This window comes from Pleurodeles waltl, chromosome 6 (assembly GCF_031143425.1).
Source record: "Pleurodeles waltl isolate 20211129_DDA chromosome 6, aPleWal1.hap1.20221129, whole genome shotgun sequence".
NCBI lineage: Eukaryota > Metazoa > Chordata > Amphibia > Caudata > Salamandridae > Pleurodeles > Pleurodeles waltl.
Window position 1 is genome coordinate 1,355,550,771 of NC_090445.1, and position 21,216 is coordinate 1,355,571,986.

Consider the following 21,216-nt stretch of genomic DNA (forward strand, 5'->3'; position numbering starts at 1 on the left):
GGTTAATAGAAGGCTCCCATTCTGACTCAGGGGATCTCCTTGAGGGAGGTGGGGAGGGTTCTGTTCCAAATCTGTCCCTTAGCAGGACACCTAGTAATGTTGGTAGTAATGGAGGTTCCCATCATAGTAGGGAAGTTTTTATTCCTAGAGGCCAAGTTGCTAGGGTTCAGTCAGTTAGGGACAGATCTCCCTCTGTTGTTTCCAATTTATCTTCTGTATCCAAGCATTCCCAACCCACCCACCCTGAAGACAATATGTTAGAAAGGGAACTCAAAAAGTTGAGAGTTGAAGAGACCGGACTGAAGCTTAAACAGCAACAGCTGGCCTTAGATAGGGAATCCTTAGACCTGGAGAAGGAAAGACAGAGATTGGGGTTTGGACCCCATGGTGGCAGCAATAGCAGTATTCCTGTTAGTAATCCTGTTTGAGAGCATGATTCCAGGAATCTGCACAAGATAGTCAACCCTGACAAGGAGGGGGATGACATCAACAAGTGGTTTGCTGCACTTGAGAGGACCTGCATGGTACAGGGGGTCCCTCAAAGGCAGTGGGCTGCTATATTGTGGCTATCTTTCACTGGAAAGGGTAGGGATAGGCTCCTTACTGTTAGAGAAAGTGATGCTAACAATTTTGCAGTTTTGAAGGATGCACTCTTGGATGGATTTCGCTTAACCACTGAACAATACAGGATTAAGTTCAGAGACACCAGAAAAGAGTCCTCACAGGACTGGATAGACTTTGTTGACTGTTCAGTGAAGGCCTTGGAGGGGTGGTTACATGGCAGTAGAGTTTCTGACTATGAAAGCTTGTATACTCTTATTCTGAGAGAGCATATTCTGAATAAGTGTGTGTCTGACTTGTTACACCAATATCTAGTGGACTCAGATCTGATCTCTCCCCAATAATTGGGAAAGAAGGCAGACAAATGGGTCAGAACAAGAGTGAACAGAAAAGTTCATACAGGGGGTGACAAGGATAGCAAGAAGAAGGATGGTAAGTCTTCTGATAAGGGTGGGGACAAAAGTAGAAATGGGTATTCATCAGGCCCACAAAAATCCTCTGGTGGGGGTGGTGGGTCCAAATCCTCTTCAAATCAAGTTAAAAAGCCTTGGTGTTATTTGTGTGAAGTCAAAGGCCATTGGATAACTGATGCCAGTTGTCCAAAGAAAAACACCAAACCTCCCACTACCACAACCCCTACTGCAAATTCTAGTGTCCCTAGCAATAGCAGTGGTGGTGGGAGCAAACCTACTAATAGCCAATCCAAGGGAGAAGCTGTGCTCACTTTTGGTAATTTAGTTGGGGTTGGTCTTGTTAGGGAGACCACAGAGGCTGTGTTAGTCTCTGAAGGTGCCATTGATTTGGCCACCTTGGTTGCTTGTCCCCCTTAATATGGATAAGTACAAGCAACTTCCCCTAATAAATGGTGTTGAGGTTCAGGGCTACAGGGACACAGGTGCGAGTGTTACCATGGTGATAGAGAAACTGGTACACCCTGAACAACACCTACTTGGTCACAAGCACCAAGTGACAGACGCTCATAACAACACTCTTAGCCACCCCATGGCTGTTGTGAATCTCAACTGGGGAGGGGGGGGGTTACTGGTCCAAAGAAAGTTGTGGTTGCCTCAGATTTACCTGTAGACTGTCTACTAGGGAATGATTTAGAGATGTCAGCTTGGGCAGAAGTGGAGTTGGAGGCTCATGCAGCAATGCTGGGCATTCCTGGGCATATTTTTGCTTTGACAAGGGCTCAGGCCAAAAATCAAAAAGGACAGGGTAACTTGGATCCTGGAGCAATGGACCAAGTGCTCCCTAAAGCTAGGGGTAACAAGGGTAAATCCCTACCCACTATCCCTCCCTCTACAGATGATTCTCCTTCTGAGGAAGAAGAATTTCCTCCCTGTGCAGAACCTTCACCGGATGAGCTGGCAGCAGACACTGCTGAGCCTTTGGGTGGAGGGGGGCCTGCCAGGGAAGAGCTGAGTGTGACACAGCAAACCTGCCCCACATTAGAGGGTCTCAGACAGCATGTTGTCAAGCAGCAAAATGGGGATGTCAGTGACTCACATAGAGTTTACTGGGAGGACAACCTCTTGTACACAGAGGCAAGGGGCCAAAACCTGGAGCAACCAGGAGATTGGTCATTCCCCTGCAGTACAGAGAGTTCCTCCTAACTCTGGCACATGACATTCCTTTGGCTGGGCATTTGGGCCAGATCAAAACATGGGAAAGGCTTGTCCCCCTGTTTCACTGGCCTAGGATGTCAGAGGACATAAAAGATTTTTGTAAGTCTTGTGTGACCTGCCAAGCCAGTGGCAAGACTGGTGGCACACCAAAAGCTCCCCTTATTCCACTACCTGTGGTTGGGGTCCCCTTTGAAAGGGTAGAGGTTGACATAGTTGGCCCCCTTGACCCTCCTACTGCTTCAGGCAATAGGTTTATCTTGGTGGTTGTTACCATCCCACAAGATATCCTGAAGCAATTCCTCTAAGGAACCACTACAGCACCTGCAGTGGCAAAAGCCCTCCTGGGAATCTTTTCCAGGTTTTTTTTTCCAAAAGAGGTTGTATCGGACGGGGGTGGCAACTTTATGTCTGCATACTTGAAAGCTATATGGAAGGAATGTGGTGTAACATACAAATTCACCACTCCCTTTCATCCACAGACTAATGGACTGGTAGAGAGGTTTAATAAAACTCTCAAAGGAATGATAATGAGACTCCCTGAAAAACCCAGGAGGAGATGGGATGTCCTGTTACCTTGCCTCCTTTTTTCTTACCGGGCGGTACCCCAGAAAGGAGTGGGCTTCAGCCCCTTTGAACTCCTCTTTGGGCACCCTGTAAGAGGTCCACTAACACTTGTGAAGGAGGGTTGGAAACAACCTTTAAAAGCTCCCAAACAGGACATAGTGGACTATGTACTTGGCCTAAGATCCAGAATGGCCGAGTACATGAAAAAGGCCAGTAAAAACCTTCAGGCCAGCCAAGAGCTCCAGAAGCAATGGCATGACCAGAAGGCTGTTCTGATTCAGTACCAAACAGGACAGAAGGTGTGGGTATTGGAGCCTGTGGCCCCAAGAGCACTCCACCCCATCTAATTGTTGAGAAAAAGGGTGAGGTTACCTATCTGGTAGACCTGGGCACTGCCAGGAGTCCCCTCAGGGTGATTCATGTCAACCACCTAAAACCCTACTATGACAGGGCTGATCTCACCCTGCTCATGGCAACAGATGAGGGACAGGAAGAAGAGAGTGACCCTCTCCCTGATCTCTTCTCCTCCACTGAAGAAGATGCTTTAGTGGAGGGAGTAGTTTTAGCAGACTGTCTGACTGCAGAACAGAAAGACAACTGCATAAATCTCCTTGGACACTTTTCTGAACTCTTTTCAACTGTGCCAGGCACCACATCTTGGTGTGAACACACAATTGATACTGGAGACAGCGTGCCTGTCAAAAGTAAAATCTACAGGCAGCTTGACCATGTCAGAGACTGCATAAAACAAGAGGTTCCGAAAATGCTTGATCTAGGAGTGGTTGAACCTTCTGAAAGCCCATGGGCGAGTCCTGTGGTGCTTGTACCAAAGCCTCACTCAAAAGATGGAAAAAGGGAGATGAGGTTTAGTGTAGACTACAGAGGTCTCAATCAGGTAACAAAAACTGATGCTCACCCTATACCCAGGGCAGATGAGCTCATAGATACACTGGCATCTGCCAAGTATATAAACACCTTTGATTTGACTGCAGGGTATTGGCAGATCAAATTGGCTGAGGATGCTAAACCTAAAACTGCATTTTCAACTATAGGAGGGCACTACCAATTTACAGTGATGCCCTGAAAAATGCACCTGCCACTTTTCAGCAATTGGTGAACACAGTCCTGCAAGGGTTGGAGGCTTTTAGTGCAGCATATCTAGATGATACAGCTGTCTTTAGCTCCACTTGGGATGAGCACCTGGTCCACCTTTGGAAAGTTTTGGAGGCCCTGCAAAAGGCAGGCCTCACTATCAAGGCCTCAAACTCCCAGATAGGGCAGGGAAAGGTGGTTTATCTGGGACACCTGGTAGGTGGAGAACAGATTGCACCACTGCAGGGGAAAATCCAGACAATCATGGATTGGGTTCCCCCTACAACACAGACCCAAGTGAGAGCCTTCTTAGGCCTCGCTGGGTATTACAGGAGATTCATTAAAAACTATGGCTCCATAGCAGCCCCTCTGAATGATCTCACTAGTAAGAAGATGCCTAAAAAGGTATTGTGGACAGCTAGCTGTCAGAAAGCTTTTGAGTAGCTCAAACAGGCCATGTGCTCTGCACCTGTCCTAAAAAGCCAATGTTACTCCAAGAAATTAATTGTTCAAACTGATGCATCTGAATTAGGGGTAGGGGCAGTCTTATCACAACTGAATTCTGAGGGCCAGGATCAACCAGTTGCTTTTATCAGCAGAAGGTTGACCCCTAGAGAAAAGCATTGGTCTGCCATAGAGAGGGAGGCCTTTGCTGTGGTCTGGGCACTGAAGAAGTTGAGGCAATACCTGTTTGGCACTCACTTCATTGTTCAGATAGACTACAAACCTCTACTTTGGCTAAAACAAATGAAAGGTGAAAATCCTAAATTGTTGAGGTGGTCCATAGCTCTACAGGGAATGGACTATACAGTGGAACATAGACCTGGGAGTACCCACTCCAATGCAGATGGACTCTCCAGATATTTCCACTTAGACAATGAAGACTCATCAGGTCATGGCTAGTCTTATTGTCCTTCGTTTGGGGGGGTTTGTAGGAAAGTACCATCTTGCCTGGCATGTTACCCCCATATTTCACTGTATATATGTTGTTTTAGTCTATGTGTCACTGGGACCCTGCCAGGCAGGGCCCCAGTGCTCCTAAGTATGTGCCCTGTATGTGTTCCCTGTGTGATGCCTAACTGTCTCACTGAGGCTCTGCTAACCAGAACCTCAGTGGTCATGCACTCTCTGCTTTCCAAATTTGTCACTAACAGGCTGGTGACAAAATATACCAATTCACATTTGCATACTGGTACACCCATATAATTCCCTAGTATATGGTACTGAGGTACCCCGGGTATTGGGGTTCCAGGAGATCCCTATGGGCTGCAGCATTTCTTTTGCCACCCATAGGGAGCTCTGATAATTCTTACACAGGCCTGCCAGTGCAGCCTGAGTGAAATAACGTCCACGTTATTTCACAGCCATTTACCACTGCACTTAAGTAACTTATAAGTCACCTATATGTCTAACCTTCACCTGGTGAATGTTGGGTGCAAAGTTACTTAGTGTGTGGGCACTCTGGCACTAGCCAAGGTGCCCCCACATCGTTCAGGGCAAATTCCCCGGACTTTGTGAGTGCGGGGACACCAATACACGCGTGCATTGTACATAGGTCACTACCTATGTACAGCGTCACAATGATAACTCCGAACATGGCCATGTAACATGTCTAAGATCATAGAATTGTCACCCCAATGCCATTCTGGCATTGGGGGGACAATTCCATGATCCCCCGGGTCTCTAGCACAGAACCCGGGTACTGCCAAACTGCCTTTCTGGGGTCTCCACAGCAGCTGCTGCCAACCCCTCAGACAGGTTTCTGCCATCCTGGGGTCCAGGCAGCCCTGGCCCAGGAAGGCAGAACAAAGGATTTCCTCTGAGAGAGGGTGTAACACCCTCTCCCTTTGGAAATAGGTGTGAAGGTTGGGGAGGAGTAGCCTCCCCCAGCCTCTGGAAATGCTTTGATGGGCACAGATGGTGTCCATCTCTGAATAAGCCAGTCTACACTGGTTTAGGGATCCCCCAGCCCTGCTCTGGCGTGAAACTGGACAAAGGAAAGGGGAGTGACCACTCCCCTGACCTACACCTCCCGGGGGAGGTGCCCAGAGCTCCTCCAGTGTGTCCCAGACCTCTGCCATCTTGGAAACAGAGGTGTTTGTGGCACAATGGACTGCTCTGAGTGGCCAGTGCCAGCAGGTGACGTCAGAGGCTACTTCTGATAGGCTCTTACCTCTCTTGGTAGCCAATCCTACTTCCTTGGGAGCCAAACCTCAGTTTCTGGCTATTTAGGGTCTCTGCTTTGGGAGAATTCTTCAGATAACGAATGCAAGAGCTCACCAGAGTTCCTCTGCATCTCCCTCTTCACCTTCTGCCAAAGGATCGACCGCTGACTGCTCAGGACGCCTGCAAAACCGCAACAAAGTAGCAAGATGACTACCAGCAACCTTGTATCGCTTCATCCTGCCGGCTTTCTCGACTGTTTCCAGGTGGTACATGCTCTGGGGGTAGCCTGCCTCCTCTCGGCACCAGGAGCTCTGAAGAAATCTCCCGTGGGTCGACGGAATCTTCCCCCTGCAACCGCAGGCACCAAAAGACTGCATCACTGGTCCTCTGGGTCCCCTCTTAGCACGACGAGTGTGGTCCCTGGAACTCAGCAACTCTGTCCAAGTGACTCTCACAGTCCAGTGACTCTTCAGTCCAAGTTTGGTGGAGGTATGTCCTTGCCTCTCCATGCTAGACTGCATTGCTTGGTACCGCGTGATTTGCAGCTGCTCCAGCTCCTATGCACTCTTCCAGGATTTCCTTCGTGCACAGCCAAGCCTGGGTCCCTGACACTACTTCCTGCAGTGCACAATCTTCTGAGTTGTCCTCCGGCGTCGTGGGACTCCCTTTTGTGACTTCAGGTGGAATCCGGTTCACTTTTCTTCTAAGTGCCTGTTCAGGTACTTCTGCGGGTGCTGCCTGCTTCTGTGAGGGCTCCCTGAGTTGCTGAGCGCCCCCTCTGTCTCCTCCTCCAAGTGGCAACATCCTGGTCCCTCCTGGGCCACAGCAGCACCCAAAAACCTCTAGAGCGACCCTTGCAGCTAGCAAGGCTTGTTTGCGGTCTTTCTGTGTGGGAACACCTCTGCAAGCTTCATTGCGACGTGGGGCATCCATCCTCCAAAGGGGAAGTTCCTAGTCCTCTTCTTTCTTCTTCCAACAGGTGGCAGCTTCCTTGCACCCTCAGCTGGCATTTCCTGGGCTCCTGCCCACTCTCGACACTTTCGCGACTATTGGACTTGGTCCCCTTGTTTTACAGGTACTCAGGTCCAGAAATCCGCTGTTATTGCATTGCTGGTGTTTGTTCTTCCTGCAGAATCCCCCTATCACGACTTCTGTGCTCTCTGGGGGTAGTAGGTGCACTTTACACCTACTTTTCAGGATCTTGGGGTGGGTTATTTTTCTAACCCTCACTGTTTTCTTACAGTCCCAGCGACCCTCTACAAGCTCACATAGGTTTGGGGTCCATTTGTGGTTCGCATTCCACTTTTGGAGTATATGGTTTGTGTTGTCCTTATACCTATGTGCTCCTATTGCAATCTACTGTAACTTTACACTGCTTGCATTACTTTTCTTGCTATTACCTGCATAATTTTGGTTTGTGTACATATATCTTGTGTATATATCTTATCCTCATACTGAGGGTACTCACTGAGATACTTTTGGCATATTGTCATAAAAATAGAGTACCTTTATTTTTAGTTCTTCTGTGTATTGTGTTTTCTTATGACATTGTGCATATGACACCAGTGGTATAGTAGGAGCTTTACATGTCTCCTAGTTCAGCCTAAGTTGCTTTGCCATAGCTACCTTCTATCAGCCTAAGCTGCCAGAAACACCTCTTCTACACTAATAAGGGATAACTGGACCTGGCACAAGGTGTAAGTACCTCTGGTACCCACCACAAGCCAGGCCAGCCTCCTACAGCATGCTCTGAGTACTGCCTGTCTTCACCCTGCACCAAAAGAACCAAAGGAATCTCTGAGGAAGTGATGGAGTCACTTCCCTGCCTCAGCAGGCACCTTTCTGCAATGACAACTGGTAATCTGGCATTCCTCTCCTGATGACGAGCGTGCTCCCTGGAACACAGGTGGTGGATCGAAGTGACCCAGACTGTCCAAAGGTCTAGCTGTCCAAATTTGGTAGGGGTTTGAGTGTGCCTCCCAGTGCTGTGACAGTACCCCTGTGCACAGTGTCTTCTGCAGCTCTTTGTGCATCTGTGCACTTTTTCCAAAAGTACTTTGTGCACAGAGTAGCCCAGGTCCCCAGCACTCCATCCTGCAACGCATAGCTCTCTGAGTTGTTCTCCGGCTCCAGTGTAGTGCTGCACTGACCGCACTTTGCATCTTCTTTGTCCAATCTTCTGGGACTCCCATGGGTGCTGCCTGGTCTTCTGAGGGCTCTCTGAAGTGCTGCGTGCCCCCTCTGTCTCCTCAGGCCAAGTTGAGACCACCTGGGTCCCTCCTGGGTCCAGGCAGCTCATCTTTGACGCAAACCACATACTTGCTTGAACCAAGGCATGTTGGCAGAATACAGTGACCCAAACAGCCTGCATTCAACAACTCGACGTGGGACATCTCTTGCACCAAGCAGGAACCCTTAACTATCTGTAACTATAGTGGTATTGCAAGAACTTTGCATGTTTCCAAGTTCAGCCTTGGCTGCTCTGCTACAGCTACCCCTAGACAGCCCAAGCTGCTAGAACACTTCCTACATTTCACTAATAAGGAATAACTGGACCTGGTATAAGGTGTAAGTACCTTGGGTACCCACTAAAACCAGGCCAGCCTCCTACATAGAGTATCTGAAGATAGGCATCATGGACGCTGCCCAGATATTTAGCAAGGAAGTTGTTAAATAATCCACGATGGTCCACAATGGCCTGCACAATAATTGAGTGTGTGTGTTTCCTGTTCCTGAAGAGCTGCTCCATTGCAGCAGGAGGTACAAGTTGGACATGTGTATAGTCCAATGCACTCAGCACATGCTGGAATCCAGCAATTTGGTAGAAACCTTGTTTGGTCTCATGCTGCAGTTGCAGGGTGTTGGGAAACCGGATGTGGAGGGATGTAAGGCAGATAATGGCGTCCAGGACCACAGTAAGGAAGGCAGAAAGGGATGGTTGTGAGATACCACCCACTTGTGGTGCAGCAGCCTGACATGATCCAGAGGCTAGCATGTGGAGGATGGCCAGGAGTCTGGTCGTGGGTGGTATGGTTGTGTGACTTTGCATTCTTGCTGTGATGTCAGGAGCAATGTGGCGGAGCAGCCGTACGATGGACTCCTGCTTGAGGCCGTACATTCTGATGGCCTCTTCGTCACTAGGCCAATGATGGATGCAAGTGTGTGGAATATTCTCTCCCTCCTTCTGCCCTGCCTTTGTGGCTGCAGTGGAGTTGGTTGAGGTTGCTGCAGTGGTGCTGGTGGCACTTGGCATTGTCATTGTCGTCTTCTCCAGGTGCCAAGCTGTAGCAGTCACAGTTCCATGCTGTCCAGTTGTTTGGCAGGTCTTCTACTGTGTATTTTCATTACGTAGTTGCGGCTGGGCTTCATTTTAACACTTGCTCTGAACAGGCATTACATTTTTGATGCTACTTGGCGTTAGTGTAACTTTTTCAGCTGAGGTATGGGTCATTTTTCTGTCGGATTCTAAATTTGGCACTAGCAGGATAGCGTTAATTTTTGAGGGAAAGCTTACCTTGCTTTTCATTGTCGTTAAATGACACGAGGTCAGGAGGCACTCCTAAAAAAGATGCTAAGTATGGACATTTGTTGCTAGACTGCTCTAGCAACATTGTTTACCTATGGCACTGGGTTAGCACCGCTTTTGCATTAAAAATTAGTCAAAGGCAACACTACCTTTTCTTAAATTTGGGCCTTAGTAGGACAGCAGTAACCCCATTGTGTTTTAGCACTGCCCAAAGTTTCTGCGGAGGAACCAAGCCAAATGTTCTGGCTGTGTCTAGAGCAGACTTGCAACAAAAGGGAGCTAAAGACAATGGCCCTCATTCTGACCCTGGCGGTCGGTGATAATGCGGCGGCCAAGCCGCCAACAGGCCGGCGGTCCAAAATATGCAATTCTGACCCTGGCGGGAACCGCCAACACAGCCCGCCGCATTAACACTCCGCCCGCCACGGCGGAACAAACAAACAGCGCGGCGGTCCCCGCCAACAGCCAGGCGCCAGACAATGTACCGCCCACCCTATCACGACCCACCAATCCGCCACCTTTTCCGGGGCGGGAGCACCGCCGATAAAAACACGGCGGAAACAGACTACGGACGGGAAAACGCTCACCTCTACGCACTCCACGCGAGATTCCGGCAGTATGGAACCCGAGTTGCAGGTCATCCCCGCACTCCTATACCTGCTCCTGTACCAGGAGCACGCCCGGCGGCGCGGAAGACATTGGTGAGTACTGCACCTACTTCACAGGGGAGGGAAAAGAGTACCGGCACACACCCACCCACCCACACCCACTACAACACACACATCAATGCATTCCCACAGATCACTGTCACAACCCACAAACCCCCCCCTCCGAAATAATGCAAAGACCAAAAGAAGAGATCATAAACGGGCAGATATATTGAAATATGGACACCAGTAATCCCAATAAATAAATAAACTATGTACAAAATATATACAGCTACTAAATGTAGTCCAACCACTGTCCGTGGACCACAGGGGTCCTGTGCAAAGGGGCAAGGCCCAGTCCCACGACAAGAACTCCACGGAGAGAACACTGCAGGGGCATCAGAAAGAAAATAGGACAGGCACCTCAGGGGGAAGGGAAGGGGGGGCACCTCAGCCACTTGAGTACACAACGCCAGATCCACGAGGGGACTCCATGACCACTGGCCCATCCTGGGGAGAGCAAAGCCACAGTCCATACAGTCCATACAGTGGGTGGCCTGCCCACTGGGCCATCCTGGGGAGAGCAAAGCCACAGTCCATACAGTCCATACAGTGGGTGGCCTGCCCACTGGGCCATCCTGGGGAGAGCAAAGCCACAGTCCATACAGTCCATACAGTGGGTGGCCTGCCCACTGGGCCATCCTGGGGAGAGCAAAGCCACAGTCCATACAGTCCATACAGTGGGTGGCCTGCCCACTGGGCCATCCTGGGGAGAGCAAAGCCACAGTCCAAACAGTCCATAACAGACTCCACTGCCACTGGAGGAGGCATGTTGGCCAGAGGACATCCTGCAGCCCTGCCCGAGACAGATCCTGCCCTGCCACGTCTGCCAAAGGGCCAGCGGTTCTTGCCTTGAAGGGCCCAGTTCAGCGCTTCTTGCCTTGAAGGGCCCAGTTCAGCACTTCTTGCCTTGAAGGGCCCAGTTCAGCGGTCCTTGCCTTGAAGGGCCCAGTTCAGCGGTTCTTGAGACGGCGGTCCCCAGCGGAGCGGTGCTGGAGACGGCGGGGCCCAGTTCAGCGGTTCTTGAGACGGCGGTCCCCAGCGGAGCTGTGCTGGAGACGGCGGGGCCCAGTTCAGCGGTTCTTGAGACGGCGGTCCCCAGCGGAGCTGTGCTGGAGACGGCGGCCCCAGTTCAGCGGTTCTTGAGACGGCGGTCCCCAGCGGAGCTGTGCTGGAGACGGCGGGGCCCAGTTCAGCGGTTCTTGAGACGGCGGTCCCCAGCGGAGCTGTGCTAGAGACGGCGGGGCCCTGTTCAGCGGTTCTTGAGACGGCGGTCCCCAGCGGAGCGGTGCTGGAGACGGCGGGGCCCAGTTCAGCGGTGCTTGAGATGGCGGGGACCAGTTCAGCGGTGCTTGAGACGGCGGGCCCAGTTCAGCGGTTCTTGAGACGGCGGTCCCCAGCGGAGCTGTGCTGGAGACGGCGGGGCCCAGTTCAGCGGTTCTTGAGACGGCGGTCCCCAGCGGAGCTGTGCTGGAGACGGCGGGGCCCAGTTCAGCGGTTCTTGAGATGGCGGTCCCCAGCGGAGCTGTGCTGGAGACGGCGGGGCCCAGTTCAGCGGTTCTTGAGACGGCGGTCCCCAGCGGAGCGGTGCTGGAGACGGCGGGCCCAGTTCAACGGTTCTTGAGACGGCGGGGCCCAGTTCAGCGGTTCTTGAGACGGCGGGGCCCAGTTTAGCGGTGCTTGAGATGGCGGGCCCAGTTCAGCGGTTCTTGAGACGGCGGGGCCCAGTTCAGCGGTGCTTGAGACGGCGGGCCCAGTTCAGCGGTTCTTGAGACGGCGGTCCCCAGCGGAGCGGTCCTGGAGACGGCGGGCCCAGTTCAGCGGTTCTTGAGACGGCGGCCGGTCTATGGCCAACTGCTCATTGCCTGGTGGTGCCCTCCTGGGCAGCGGGGATGGTGCTCCTTCAATGCCCACCTGGGCTGTGGGTGGTGGGGCCCTCCTGGCCAGCTGGGCTGGGTCCTCCCTGGCCAGCGGCTATGGGGGTGGTGTGCTCCTCCTGGGCAGCAGGCCTGCAGCCTGACCTCTCCGACTTGCTGCCCTTGCCCTCCTTAGTCGGGAGTCTGTGGCCCTTTCCTCCCTTTGGAGCTGTGGCTGGTGACTGTGTCTGGGTGGTGTCCGGGGGGGATGTAGAAGCCGGGCTCCTGCGGCGCCCCTTCCGCCTTCTGCTCCTCTTCCCAGGGGGTGGGCTGGCTGTCCCCTTGCTGCTGGGCGAAGATCCAGACATGCGGGCTGGTGGGCTCCAATACCCCTGCACCCTTGTCAAGGGGGCTGCAGGGCTGGTGGTGGCTGAGGTGCTCTTCTTACCCCGACGAGAAGGAGGGGGGGGCTCAGGGTCAGGAAAGAAGTTAGCAGTGGCGAGGAAGAGTTTCTTGGGACAATGGAGAGTGGTAGGTACAGTGGGAATGGGAGTGGAGGGAGAGGATGTGGTTGTAGGTGAGTCACGTTTGCTGTCTTTGGCTGCAGGTACAGGAGGGATAGGCTGTCGTGAGGTGGATGGCTGTTGGGTGGGTGGGTGGCTGCGTTTGTGTGGTGTGGAAGAGGGGGTGACAGACACAGTGGGAGAGGACACAGGGGACGTGTAAATGGCAGTGGGGGTGGTGACTGCACGTGTGCGGACTGGACTGGAGGGTGTGCTTGTGATGGAAACACTGGCTGATGGTGAGGTGAATGGAGGTGTGAGTGTAGACGTCACAGGGAGGGAGGAGGGATACGAGGAGGTGGGGGTCACAGAGGTGGTAGTGACTGTTGGCATGTCTGCATCGGAATGTTGCGTGTGTGAATGTCTGCGTGATCTGTGGTGCTTATGTTTGGATGAGCTTCTCTTGGGTGTTGAGGTGTGTGCAGGCTGGTCTGATGGTGTGGGTGGGACAGGCAGAGGAACAGGAGACTGGGAGGAGGGAGTTAGTAGAGGGAGGCAGGAGACAGGGACAATGGCTGCCGTCAGTGCTGAGGCCAGAGCCTGGAACGATCGCTGATGGGCAGCCTGACCCGAATGAATGCCCTCCAGGTACGCATTGCTGCGATGAACCTCCCTCTCCAACCCCTGGATGGCATTCAAAAGGGTAGTCTGCCCAACAATGAGCGTTCGGAGGAGGTCAATGACCTCCTCACTGAGGGCAGCGGGGGTAACTGGGGCAGGGCCTGAGGTGCCTGGGGCGAAGGAGATGCCCGGCTTCCTGGCAGAGCGGGCACGGGGCGAACGCTGAGGGGCTGCTGGGAGGGCGGAGATGGTGCGCTGGGTGGCGGCTGTACCTGTAATGGCGGGGGGCACGGATGGTGCCACCCCCGCAAGGGAGCTCCCTTCCGAGGACGTGTCCGTGTCGCTGCAGGGTCCAGTCGTCCCCGTTGTGGAGCTCCCCTCGCCCTCCGTCTCACTGGTCCAGTCAGACTCTGTGGCATGGCCCTCCTGGGCCATGTGAGATGCAGCTCCCTCCTGCCCCGATGCCACTTCTCCTCCGCCTGATGATGCTGATGCACACAAGCACAGAAAGACAAACAAAAAGGGGGGGGAGAGAGAAATAAAGGGATATTGAGTACATGGATCTCCGGTACAGTTAGCGGACATGACAGACACAGATGCCCCCTGCACTAAGTTGCGCACTTGGGGTCCGCTACGCATTCCGTGGAACATGCCCTACACGCCTAGAGTTGACAACTGCACCCATGGATGACACGGCCCAGGGATGGCTGTACTGACACACTACTGAGGGTGGTGGCTGGGGACACAGGGGCTTACGGGGGTGCCCAGCCTACAGATATCGCCCTGGCCTAGGGGGACCCACAGCCCTCCTCCCCCACCCAGACACCTCCACTGCGCGACAACAGAGTAGATAATGCTTGGACTCACCCCCTTGTGTCTGCTGTGCTGCCCTCACACGCCCATCCAAATCAGGGTAGGCCACCGCCAGGATCCGGAACATGAGGGGGGTCAGTTGACAGCAGGCACCCCGCCTACGTTGGGAGGCCATCCCCAGCAGAGACTCAGCGGTCTTCTTGGTCCCGCGGCGGATGTCCTCCCACCTCTTGCGGCAGTGGGTGCCCCGTCGATGGTGGACCCCCCAGGGTCCGGACTTCCTTGGCGATGGCACGCAAAATCCCGATCTTCTCATGGGCGCGGACCTATGTGACACGTACAGGGAGGGAGAAATACCACGTTCAAGTTTGTCTGCATTTTCGTTGCCAGTGGCCCAACGCCCCCCATCCCCGCCAGGCCCCCCGCCATGCCCCCCGCCATGCCCCCCGCCAGCCCCAACATGCCCCCCATCCCCGCCAGGCCCCCCGCCATGCCCCCCGCCAGGCCCAACATGCCCCCCATCCCCGCCAGGCCCCCCGCCATGCCCCCCCGCCAGGCCCAACATGCCCCCCCATCCCCGCCAGGCCCTCCGCCATGCCCCCCGCCAGGCCCAAAATGCCCCCCATCCCCGCCAGGCCCCCCGCCAGCCCCAACATGCCCCCCATCCCCGCCAGGCCCCCCGCCATGCCCCCCGCCAGGCCCAACATGCCCCCCATCCCCGCCATGCCCCCCGCCAGACCCAACATGCCCCCCATCCCCGCCAGGCCCCCCGCCATGCCCCCCGCCAGGCCCAACATGCCCCCCATCCCCGCCATGCCCCCCGCCAGCCCCAACATGCCCCCCATCCCCGCCAGGCCCCCCGCCATGCCCCCCGCCAGGCCCAACATGCCCCCCATCCCCGCCAGGCCCCCCGCCATGCCCCCCGCCAGCCCCAACATGCCCCCCATCCCCGCCAGGCCCCCCGCCATGCCCCCCGCCAGCCCCAACATGCCCCCCATCCCCGCCATACCCCCCGCCAGGCCCAACATGCCCCCCATCCCCGCCAGGCCCCCCGCCATGCCCCCCGCCAGGCCCAACATGCCCCCCCATCCCCGCCAGGCCCCCCGCCAGGCCCCCAAGCCAGCCAGTGGCCCCAAATCCATATTGAATTAAACTCACTTGTTGGTCTGGAGGACCGTAGAGTAGCGCATACTGGGGGAGGACCCCATCCACAAGTTTCTCCAACTCCTCTCCAGTGAAGGCAGGGGCCCTTTCCCCAGTCGCAGCAGCCATTGTCCCTTCCAGACCGAGGTCACAGCAACACTTGCAGTATAGGTCCTCTCCTGTGAAAGTTCAAGTCGCAAGTGGATAAGTAGATAGAAAATGGCGGTCACGTCCGCGGCGGTGCGTACCGCGGCGGTGCGTACCGCCACCGCCGGCGCCCTTCGCCATTGGCTCCTGAAACCCATAGGCTTCAATGTTAACCAATGCGGCTTCGCGCCGCGGTCTTCGACCGCTGACCGCCGCGGTGTGCCACGCCAGCGCATTGACCTCACATCCCATTGTCACACTTCACAGGTCAGGCAGCCGCCATTTCGAGGGTCCACATGGCTCAATTTCAACTGCGTCACACAGGCCTAGGCCTTGCATAGCCACTCAGACACGCCATTCACTGCATAGAGAATCGTTTACTGTGCTAGCTGTGAGTACGTACCTGTGGGTTGCTTGACTGTGTGCTCCATGTTGTCCTTCCTAGGCACCGTCCGCTGGGTTTGGCGAGGAGACGGATGAATCCTCCCGTGTACCAACCGCTGGTGGACCTGTCGACAATGGAAGAACGCCACATTATCCTGACCTACCGTCCTGACCGTGCCACTATCCATGAACTGTGTGCCCAGCTGGAGCCCGACCTGATGTGCCCCATCCGCCAACCCACAGGGATTCCCCCTCTGGTGCAGGTCCTGTCAGTACTCCATTTCTTGGCAAGTGGGTCATTTCAGACAACAGTGGGAATTGCTTCTGGGATGTCTCAGCCCATGTTTTCGAAGGTGTTATCCAGAGTGTTGTCTGCCCTGATGAAATACGTGAGGAGCTACATCATTTTCCCTGAGGTGGGCGAATTGGCTACAGTGAAGGGTGATTTCTACACCCTTGGACATATTCCCAACGTCATTGGTGCCATTGATGGGACCCATGTGGCTTTGGTTCCCCCAAGAGACAGGGAGCAGGTGTACAGGAACAGAAAAAATTACCATTCCATGAACATCCAGGTGGTGTGTTTGGCTGACCAGTACATCTCGCATGTAAATGCCAAATTCCCAGGGTCAGTGCATGACGCCTACATCCTGAGGAATAGCAGTATCCCTTACGTGATGGAACAGCTAGAGAGACACCGTGTATGGCTATTGGGGGACTCTGGGTACCCCAACCTGTCGTGGCTACTGACCCCAGTAAGGAATCCCCGGACCAGGGCAGAGGAACGGTACAATGAGGCCCATGGGCGTACTAGGAGGGTGATCGAACGCACCTTTGGCCTCCTAAAGGCCAGGTTTAGGTGCCTGCATATGACCGGTGGATCCCTAATGTACTCACCTAAGAAGGTGTGTCACATCATCGTGGCCTGCTGCATGCTTCACAACCTGGCTTTGCGCCGCCAGGTGCCTTTCCTGCAGGAGGATGGTCGAGACGGTGGTGTTGTGGCAGCCGTGGAACCTGTGGAGAGTGACGAGGAGGAAGACGACAGGGCTGAAACAGACAACAGGGACAGAATCATTGAACAGTACTTCCAATAGGACACAGGTAACAATTCAAACATAATTTAGTAAATGTGAACTACTCTCCTGCATCTCTGCTGCCTGTCTATTTGCCCCAGTGTATGATGACTGAGTTGTGGCTTTTCCCTCCCTATTTCAGATCTGGGGTCCCCACTACGAGTCCTGTGCTTCGTTTCCCCATGGACTACAGCTTTGTGGCAGCTGTTTGTTGACTTCACTATGTACAAGGACATATTTGCACTGTCATGTCAATTACAAAATTTTGAAATCACAGCCAGACTCCAGATAGTTTTGTGCAAAATAGGTGTTTATTTCAGTGCTCAAAATGGGATGGGTGGTTTCAAGTGGGTGGGGGCTATGGTGAAGGAATGTCCATGGCAGAGTCCAGAGTAACAGTCACACAGGTGCATTGCCCAGAGGCCTGTGGAGAGATGGAGCATGGGCAGTTCAAGGATGGACAGGGTGACAATGTGGGACAGTGGGATGACATCAGGTGGTATCCTTTGCTGGCGGGGGTCTTGACATCCTACTCTGTCTTCTTGCGAGATCTCAGGGCCCTCTTGCGGGGTGGTTCTTCTCCTGCAGGAGGTGGGGGTCTGGTGGGCTGCTGTTGTGCGGGGGCCTCCTGTCCACTAGCGCCGGCGGAGGTGGTTGGCTGTTCTTGGTCCAGGCTAGTGGCAGGGGCCCTTTGTTGTTGTTGAGTGTCCGTCCTGGTGTTGATGAGGTCCTGCAGCAGCCCTACCATGGTAACCAGGGTGGAGGTGAGGGCTCTGATGTCATCCCTGTACCCCCGATAGTGTTCCTCCTGCAGTACCTGGATCTCCTGGAACCGGGCCAGTACCGTCGCCATCGTCTCCTGGGAGCGGTTGTATGCTCCCATGATGGTGGTGAGGGCCTCGTGGAGAGTGGGTTCCCTGGGCCCGTCCCCCCCCTGTCGCACAGCTGCCCTCTGAGTTGCCCTGTTTCCCTGGGCCTCTGCCCCCTGGCCGGTGTGCCCACTACCACTGCCCCCAGGTCCCTGTTGTTGTTGGGGTGGTGGGTTATCCTGGGTGCCCTGTAGTGGTAGACACACCGCAGATTGACGCGCCCTGGAGACAGAGGCATGGGCCCGCTGGGTGGGAGCTGTGCTGGTGTTCCCAGAGGGGTTTGGGTCTGTAGTGGCCTGTGCCTGTGTGAGGGGAACCGACTGTCCAGAGGTCCCCGATGGTCCGGGCTGGTCATCGGTGTCCAGGTCGACAGAGCTGCTGTCATCGCTGACGGCCTCTTGGGTGGGGGGTGTGGAGAATTCTGGGCCCTCCGTGGCGGTGTGTTGACGGTCGGGTCCTGCAGGGGTATAGAGGTATGGTTATAGTTTCAATGTGTGCCATATGGGTGTATCTGTGGGTTCCCGTGTCCCCAAGTGCTGGCATTCGTGTGTGGGGGCTTTGGTGAGGGTGGCTTGTGGGGGGGATGTGTATATGCATTGGGCATGCTTTGGTGATGGGTGTCCATGCTTAGTGGACGCATGCAGGCCTAGGTTTTGGGATGTGTGGGTTGTGATGGTGAGACATTGGCAGGGAATAGGTGTGCTGGGGGTGGGGGTGAGGATGGTGGTGGGGGTGAGGATGGTGGTGGGGGTGAGGGTGGTGGTGAGGATGGGGGTGGGGGTGGGGTTCGAGGATGGGGGTGAGGGTTGGGGTATGATTTGGCATGCAGGTGGGGGGGAAGCAGTATTGAAGCTTCAACTTACCAGTATCCATTCCTCCGCCGACTCCTGCGAGGCCGTCAGGATGCAGGATGTTCAAGACTTCCTCCTCCCATGTTGTAAATTGTGGGGGTTGAGGTGGGGGTCCTCCGCCAGTCTTCTGCACGGCGATGTTGTGCCTGGATACCATGGAACGCACCTTCCCCCGTAGGTCGTTCCATCGCTTCCTGATGTCTTCCCGATTTCTGGGGTGCTGTCCCACAGCGTTGACCCTGTCGACAATCCTCTGCCATAGCTCCGTCCTCCGGGCAATGCTGGTGTATTGGATCTGTGTGCCGAACAGCTGGGGCTCTACCCGAACGATTTCCTCCACCATGACCCTGAGTTCTTCGTCTGAGAAGCGGGGGTGTCTTTGGGGTGCCATGGGGTGGTGTGTATGATGTGTGGGGTGGAGTATGTGTAGTTAAGTGTGTTGAGTGTGGTGGTGTGTGTTGTTTTGTGTGTGGATATTGTGTGGGTGATGGTGTTGAGTGGGTGTGGCTGCTAGTTTGTGGATGGTGGTGTCTCGCTCTGGCCTTCTTTCTGAATTTTTGGTCGTAGGGGTTTGTGGGTGATGTGGGTGTGTGTTTTATATTGTATTGTGTGTGTGGGAGTGGTGTGTGTATGTGTATCAGGTGTGTGGAATTCAAATCGGCCAATGTGGCTGAGTTTTGTTCGTTTGTGTGTATTCTGACCGCGGCGGTGTGTCCCTACAATGGAAAACCGCGTTTGAAAGACCGCCGCGTGGATTCGTGGGTCGTAATGGCATGGGCGTATTTCTGTTGGCGTGACGGTGGAGGTTTTGTCACCTCCACTTTTCCGCCGACCGCTGGTCTGGCGGTCTGTTGTGGCTGTCGGATTTTCGGAGGTTTGGCTGCTGTGGGTCAGAATGACCGTGGCGGGTTTCCGCGACCGCGGCAGGATTATGGAGGATTTCTGACCGGCGGTAGGCGCCTTTTACCGCCGAGGTCAGAATGACCACCAATGTTTTTAAACAATCAAAGTAGTGCTGTGGCTCTGAGGCACATAAATCTGCCAAAATACCAAATGCTAGCCACAGATTTGCAGTGACACACTTGCTTCCAGCGTTTTCTTTGCCCCTCTCTCTCTAGTGCTCTCTTCGTCCTCCTTAAGCCAGACAACATCAACACCTAGTACCCCTGCTCTTGCTATAAGACCAGTTCAAAGCACCGACACCGAAGAAACTGTCAGATGCTTCTGGTCTTCTTTCACCACTTCTCTCTCCACCACAGCATTATCTTAGTCACCCGTAGTCACAACAACCATAGCCCCATTTTGCTTTTTTTGCTGTTTGGATATAGCAAACTAGACCCTAAGGTATTGGGACAGTTTACATGAGCATCAGTTTACATTACACAAGGTCACATTAAATTTTTTAGCCACAAAAAAACTTGGGTGATTGGCCTGAATCCCATGACGTTGAGTTGACCCTCTGACATAAACCGGGTTTCCCAGTTCCAAAGTTGGCACTTCTGCTGGTAACCTCATATCCTCATGTTCACGCTCAAGCTCCAAACACAGGTCATGCTGCTCTGGCTCCTCGGCGTAACACACAGCACCTCTAGTATTTCATCAAAGATCCATACCACCAGTAGTATGTTCTACACAAACACAATATGCCACCCACCAAAAACAGGAGCGACATTCCCAAATGTAGGCCTTAACTTGCACCTACACAGATTTAAACTTCCAAGTGCCTTGATTTAAGTGGCAACTCTAAGAAACCTCAAAGTTCAAAGGCAAATATAGATAGAAAACTGGATTCACACTGTGAGAGGGAGTACCAAGTGGACCGTGGTGGCTGTAAGTATGACCATACCCCTCAAAGACGTTTCACTCATCACTTAAACTCCACACACATTGTGCCTATTCCTCCCCTGCACTGGAAGAGATCACATCAGGGCCAACAAAGGCATTACCTAGCCACAGATGAGCTGGTACTGCAGGTGGCGCAGTTTCTGTGCATTTCGCTGCCAACAGGCGTGCAAACTTATCAGAATCATGAAACCTGAGCAGGGGCTCAATCAGCAGGCAGTGAGTGTACTTTTTGCCAGCAAGTAAAATCAGTGCTAAATGATCTAATTCCACTAATGGAATGGCAGAATAAATTAGTAATTCTGCATTACTCTTATAACATGGAGTTACTAATAAATTCCACCACTCCTCCGACAGAATTATTCAGCACTGCAGTAAAGAAAATTACCTAGAGACAGTGAGTGAGCAAAATAAATCACTCCCTCCAAGATGGCTGCAGATTTACACCAAATTCCCTTTAAAAATGCCCGCCGCCAGTTCTAACATTTTTGTATTATGTCTTTTTTCTCTAAATGTTACAGCCAAGTTCTGCTGGAACAATGTTTAGACCACCTTGGATGCCAATATTTTTTAAGCTATGTATTTCAAACTCAACCCAAAGGTATTGGAGCGTTGGCAGTGGAGGAAGGAAGTGTGCCCTATGGAGGTGGATGTCAGTTGGTGCCCTGATCCTGGTTGTCACAGGAATGGTGACAGGGGGAGAGAGGGGAAGCTTCTGCCTGTCTGAAGTTCCCTCAACATCACCTACTCATTGCTATGGCCCACAAATGTCACTGGAATGTGCTCTGTGTCCTATTAGTACCTGGTGCTGACATGTAAGAGTTTTTTTTGTATTTTTAAAGAATGCACCCTGTTGTCTTGGGATTT